Source organism: Octopus bimaculoides, chromosome 6, assembly GCF_046866305.1.
Source record: "Octopus bimaculoides isolate indiv1 chromosome 6, ASM4686630v1, whole genome shotgun sequence".
Lineage (NCBI taxonomy): Eukaryota > Metazoa > Mollusca > Cephalopoda > Octopoda > Octopodidae > Octopus > Octopus bimaculoides.
The window spans coordinates 78,155,041-78,162,164 of NC_142933.1; the positions used below are offsets into that span (position 1 = coordinate 78,155,041).

At 37.6% G+C, this 7,124-nt stretch overlaps 1 protein-coding gene across 1 annotated transcript in view; it reads right to left on the minus strand.

Annotated features, from left to right (window-relative positions):
- The window catches only part of LOC106871143 (uncharacterized), a 154,552-nt gene extending 149,297 nt beyond the window's left edge, over positions 1–5,255 (minus strand). Inside the window, exon 1 of the mRNA XM_014917453.3 lies at positions 5,030–5,255. The gene's annotated coding sequence lies outside the window, so the exon portion shown is untranslated. The remainder of the gene's footprint in view (positions 1–5,029) is intronic.
- Positions 5,256–7,124: the final 1,869 nt, after the last annotated feature.

Sequence of the window (7,124 nt, forward strand, 5' to 3'; positions counted from 1 at the left end):
TGGATTTCTTTTTTTTTTTTAAGAAGACTAAGAGAAAAAGATGTTTTATATGACACATTCTACCAGTGTTCCAAGTTTCAAAGTGTTTCGTTAATGAAAAATGTGGCCCCCGTTTTAAAAAAGATCCTCGACTTCCGCTCCTCCAGAATTGCTGACCATATGCCAAAATTTGAAGTTAATAATTCGTATTATCTCTCTCATTTTCACGGACGAAATGCGGTACCTTATTTTATTAAAAGTCACCTTAAATATAAAGACACATATAAGCAATATACAGCTATGTGTACATAAACGACGGAGAAAGCCGCTATATGTGGTCGTTCGGCTTACAAGAAATCAGAAGGGCCATGATTGGAACGGATCATAGGTCTACGCCATCAGAGTTAACACGAGGGATAAATCTCAAGAAATAATGTTAATTACTAGGTAATTATCTTCAATTGATTAATTTCTCCGTAAGTTTTGCATTTTTAACGTTTTAGTTTATTTTTATTTATTGCCGAACTACATCAAGTTTCAGTAACGCATATGGTAAAAGGCGTTCCAGCCATGATCATCACGGTTGGGGGGGGGAGGTTCTTCTATATTAAGAACCACTGTCTAATGAATTCCACCAGAAGATCCAGTCCGTGTTTGTCTCAATGATCCTGAGAGTTATGCCAGCAGAATGCTAGCTCCAGGTAGGATCTCTCGTGCTGAACAGGTTAAAGGATAATGGCCGAATTGATATGGACTACGTCTTCCCAGAGGTAAGAATAGGTCCGCGTAAAGTGGACACCCCTACCTACAAAAATATAATAAAGTTACAAAAGCAGAAACAAGAGCTTATATAGTAAGGCACGCAGTAAAACAGGAAGCTCAGAATCAAAAACAAAGGGGAGGAGTCATCAACGGCTTATATTCCAGAGGGAGCGAAAGGGCTTAAGTATCTAATAAAGTTTGGTTGTTATTTCTAGTAGGTTTAGTGACCACATAGGGATTTCTCTTGTTGGGTCAAGGTATTAGTATGTATGTAGACATTCAATATAAAAGTTACCTAACATGTCCGCAATATGAATTGTTTCTAGAATTCCCAGTATAATTATGAGAATTATCAGGGAAACTCACACATATGCATAAATGCGTATGCGTAGATATTAATTGACTAAATCACCGAGACAGCGTGTTTGGGAAGGAGTTGTAAATAAATTCAGATGCATACATTTTCATAAACATTTAACAAGCGTTTTAATTTCGATGAGCAAAATAGACCGTGTGGTTGAACAACAAGGTTTCTCTGCAGAACTCTGTAGATAGACGCATGCATGGCTGCGTGGTTAAATCAGCTCGCTTTGGAAACAAATGGTTTCAGGTTCTGTCCGACTGCGAAGCACCATGGACAAGTGTTTTCAGCTATAGCCTCGGACCGACCAATACCTTGTGAGTGAGATTTGGTGGACAGAAACTGTGTGGAAGCCCATTGTGTGTGGTGTACATTTGGGCGAAGGTAAAGAATACGCACACCGCTCATTTTCGGAGTTTAGGGTTACACCGAAAACGTGTGGTGTGCATATTCTTTACTTCTACCATACATTTGTGCGTGAGTCTTTGTGTCTGACCTCTACCTTCGCCACCGATATTCGTTTGTTTACACCCTGTAAATTCGCGGCAAAAAAGACAGATAGAATGAATAGCAAATTTTTAAAAAGATAAGAACTGGAGTCGATCTGCTCGACTAAAACCCTTCAAAATGCCCAGTCGTTGCTCCAGTCCAATGACTAAAACAAGTAAAATGATAAAACCATATGATGCGTAAAAAAGCGTCTCTGAGGAGCTTGTAAAGGCAGATGAAACTAACTAAGCTTGCTGTTCATTCAGGTCTGTAAAGAGAACTTTGTTGTGTAGCTACAGGGTCTATTTGTACAGTAAGTATGTGTGTATCTGAATAAACAGGAGAAAGAAAACTCAGCGTGTATGTGTGTTTATTAAAGCTACATATGTAAATAGACTTAAAACTTATTCACAACACGCTATATCCAGTACTTCAATTAATACAAAACTCCAACCAGAAATGTGGCAAGAGTGGGTGTCACCCAGGACAGCACTTGAGTCCGTCACACTCACGCCACTACGGTATAAAGCCTGTAGCAGACCGAAAAGTATCGCCACCTATAAAGGGCTACCCGGAGTCGAACTGCCCCTCTCACCCTCCTCTCACTAGTCACACCCCTGACTTCAACTAGTGTTTGTTGTTATTGTTCACAGCAATGTTCATAAATGTTACAACCTATATCTAATGAAGTAAACATACTTGAGGAGCATGTAAAGACAGGCGAAACTAATCTAGTTGTTTTTAATCCATTCTGCAGAACTATAATGCTATGGTTTAACCAAACGGTCTATTTGCACAGTGAGGCTAAATGAATATTTATTAACAGTACCTGTGAAGATTTTTTTACAACTTATTCAGATTCAAGAGGCGCAAACGTGGCTGTGTGGTACGAAGTTTGCTTCCTAACCGCATGGTTCCAGGTTCAGTCCTACAACGTAGCACATTGGGCAAGAGTCTTCAACTATAGCCTCAGACCGACCACAGCTTTGTGAGCGGATTTTGTAAACGAAAACTGAAATAATCCCGTCGTTTATGTGTGTGTACACACACACACTGTGTGTCGGTGTTTGTCCCACACACACTATCACTTGACAACTGGTGTTGGGGTGTTTACGTCGCCGTAGTGGTTCGGCAAAAAAGACCGATAGAATCAGTACCAGGCTTTTAAAAATTAAGTACCGAGGTCGATTCATTCGACTAACAATTCTGAGTAATGTTCCAATATGGTCGCAGTCCAGTGACTGAAACAACAAAAACTTTACCAAAATATATAGGTAATATGAAAATGCATGACCCAGGGGTTAAAGTACTGGGTTTACGTTCGTTACGCTCTAAGTTCGATTCTTGGATAGGGTAGTGCGTTGTGTCCTTGAACAACCAGAAAGGAGTACCAGAGGTAGATGGGGATTGACCCTTCGAAGGATAGGCGTGCCGTCCAGAGGGCAATCATGTCGTGTCACTCATTTAAACCTCTCAGAAAGCGAGACAGACACTTGCCGAATAAGCTATTAGGCAGAATGGATTAAAAACAACTAGATTAGTTTCGCCTGTCTTTACATGCTCCTCAGGTATGTTTACTTCATTAGATATAGGTTGTAACATTTATGAACATTGCTGTGAACAACAACAACAAACACTAGTTGAAGTCAGGGGTGTGACTAGTGAGAGGAGGGTGAGAGGGGCAGTTCGACTCCGGGTGGCCCTTTATAGGTGGCGATACTTTTCGGTCTGCTACAGGCTTTATACCGTAGTGGCGTGAGTGTGACGGACTCAAGTGCTGTTCTGGGTGACACCCACTCTTGCCACATAACTAGAATTATAGGTCCCTAGGCAAATCATTGCACTGGGCCCTATATTATTTATTTATTGACAGTAAACCACAACATACATAGATCAGAGTTGTACCCATAAACCCGTGAACCCCCTGGACAAATGCTCAGTGTGGCTATGATCCTAGACAACCCTTCTGACAGGCTCAAGGAATTCTTAACTTCTAGCATGTAGGGAAACACACACATATCACTGCATGTCGTCTATGTGTGTCTTTTCTTTTGACATGGATCTTTTTCGAAGCCAAACATTTTTATGTGGGTAGATACGGTCGAACAAGAACACCTCAATATTGCAGCCACAACATGTAACTGATACTTTCGAAAGAACGAGAAAGCGTCTACGTGGTGAGATGTATTGATTTCAAATTTTAGCACAAGGCCAGTCATTTCGGGGGAGTGGGTAAGTCTATTACATCTACCCCAGTGTTCAAATGGTATTTTTTTTATCGACCCCAAAAGGATGAAAGACGAAATCGAATTCAGCGGAATTTGAACTGAGAACGTGAAGCCGGACGAAATACTGCTAAGCATTTTGCTCTGCATGCTGACGATTCTGCCAGCACGCCTCCTTACTATTGTATGAGATATATTGGATGTACAATAATACGGGATGGTCGTGGTAAGAAGGTCTTTGATCATAGGTTTACTCAGTCAAAGCTAGAGGTGGCGGATTGGATTAAAAAAAAAAAAATTCATCACCTCCGAAAAAGCAAAGTGGCAATTAAAGTGGAACCTGGCGGGATTTGAACTCGTAATTCAAAGAGACGTAATTTAATACTGCAACCGTTTTTGTCACCCATCACCGTCTAGGGTACTTTTTCATCAAGGTCATAAAAGCAGGCTCCACTTTATTACCTGTTTGGAACACTACAGTGTGTGTGAACGACATATAGATATAAATGCGACAATGTATGTATATATATATTTGTCGTCGAGTATGTATGAGAGAGAAATACTTTTTCTTTAAATAAATATTCATTTTTGTATATAAGTTACGAATACAAGTATGTTAATGTGTAAATAACATACTGGGGTGTGATTAAAACTTTAGCAGATTTTACGTTGACAAAGTTATAATTATACACAAACACCGAGCATAATATTATATACAAATCATAAATTCTCTATAACAATTTTATGTATGAGTAAATAATAACACCTATATATGTATATATATATATATACTAAGATAGAATGTATTTTGGTGACGTAAAACTTTGAGGGACACTTTTCAAAGTTTTCTCATCTTTTTATCACAACCAGTAAAAAGTGACAAAAAAGAAATTGAACCGAGAACTGATAGTTATTTTCTTAATGAAAGAAAGACAAAAAACATGAAAGAAAGGAAGAAAAACAGCAGGTTAAAACTAATAAATATACTCCTATATTTATGAAAATATACTGAGATTGAAAACACGAACAGCTCTTTTAATATACTATATTTTCGTTCATATAAGGCAACATGATGAATTTTTGACAGTAGTAGTGGCGGGTGGGGGAAGAAAAACAACTAAAAACTTGAAAGTTGTCACTAGAAATATTACGCAAAAGAAAAAAAAAGACACACATACACATATATACATACGTGAGTGTGTATGAAAATTACCTTCAGTTAAATTTGCCGGGTTAACTGGATGTTTCCGAAGCCCTTCCGCGTCTAATCCGAAAATTAAGCAAAGACGACCAAGTGTATACACGCTCTAGTACATACTTAGTGACGTTACTTTACCTGTTGCAGCTCCTGCTGCTAACTACTGCTTCTGCTGCTGAATGATATGGCAACAGGCGATACACTAATTAAAGCTTCAGTGAACGAATAAAACGTATCTAGCGTCAACACCTGTATAAAGAGTTGAGGTAGTGGGGGGAGATAAAATTAAAAAGTTGTCAATGTTCTGAATTCTCCGCTCCTGTATTTATTCATTTACTTATTTAACCAAGGCGGCATTTCTTTCCGATTTTCGGAGTGTCACATAAAATCTTTTAAAAAAGTATTAATTATATAAGAATGAACGAATCATAAATTACGTGAATTAACAAATTATTATTACTCCTACATACATGTATCATACATATTTATATGTATATGATTCATCTTAAATAGGTTTAATCTTTTCATCTTTTTGTTTCACTTGTAGCCCGAAGAATTTTATGTAACGAGATACTGTAACGAGCAACTAATAAACTGTATTGAGTATGTTTGCTCAGCACTTTATCTTCCACCTGTACAGCAAACACATTCTTGTATACATACATAAAAGGATATATATATATATATATATATATATATACACACACACACACACACACACACACACACACACACACACACACACATATATATTCTTTTATTCATTTGTTTCAGTCATTTGACTGCGGCCATCCTGGAGCACTGCCATTAGTCGAACAAATCAACCGCAGGACTTATCGGTCTGTTTTGCCGAACCGCTAGTTACGGGGACGTAAACACACTAACATCGGTTGTCGAGCGATGGTGGGGGTACAAACACAGACACACAAATACATACATACATACATATATATATATGTGTGTGTGTGTGTGTGTATGTATGTATATATATATATATGAAGATTCAGAAAAATTATATTACATATATATAAGAGGGTTGACCACTAAGAAAAGATTGTTCTGAACCCTCTTATATATATGTAATATAATTTTTCTGAATCTTCAGATTTTTCAATTTGATAGGCCATTGGTTTTAAATTGACATTAATCAAATTAATATTCAATTTTTCACCCCTATTATTTAAATATATATATATATTAATCGAAGTGGACAATATTATATATCCATTAAAGCCGATCTTCTGTACATATTGACTCCAGAGCCACTACTGCGGAAGCTGGCGACGCTGAGGGGCATCCCGCGAGAACTTGGAAGCGGGAGGAGCGGATCTGCATACGTGGACGACGTCACTGTGATAGTATCGAGCCACAAGGATATCAATCTAGTCTGCCAGACACTAAAAGAATACGTAACCACTAGCGCCACCATAAGTGATCAATACCAACGTGAAAGCACTAAATTGTAAGGATCTTTTGGACGTTGACTGATGAGGAATTAGCTTCGAATTTTCCGTTTGTTATGTTTTTATGAAATTTTCTCTTTGTTGTGCTTTTGTTAAATTTTAAAAATATTCATGTATATATATATATATATATATATATATATATATATATATAAATGCGCCCTTTTTAAAGCCTAGCCAGGCTCATGGGCCTGGTTTCCCGGTTTCAATGGCGTATGTGTTCCCCAGCTGGACGGGACGCCAGTCCATCGCAGCGTTACTCATTTTTGCCAGCTGAGTGGACTGGAGCAACGTGCAATGAAGTGTTTTGCTCAAGAACACAACGCGCCGCCCGGTCCAGGAATCGAAACCACAATCTTACGATCATGGTGCTGACACCCTAACCACTAGGCCACGCGCCTCCACACACACACACACACACACACACACACACACACACACACGCATATATATATATATATATATATATATATATAGGGCTAAAAGCAACAGTAACATCCACCCCTATATATATATATATATATATATATATATATATATATATATATATATATATACATACATATATATATATATATATATATATATATATATATATATATATATATATATATATATATATATATATATATATATATATATATATA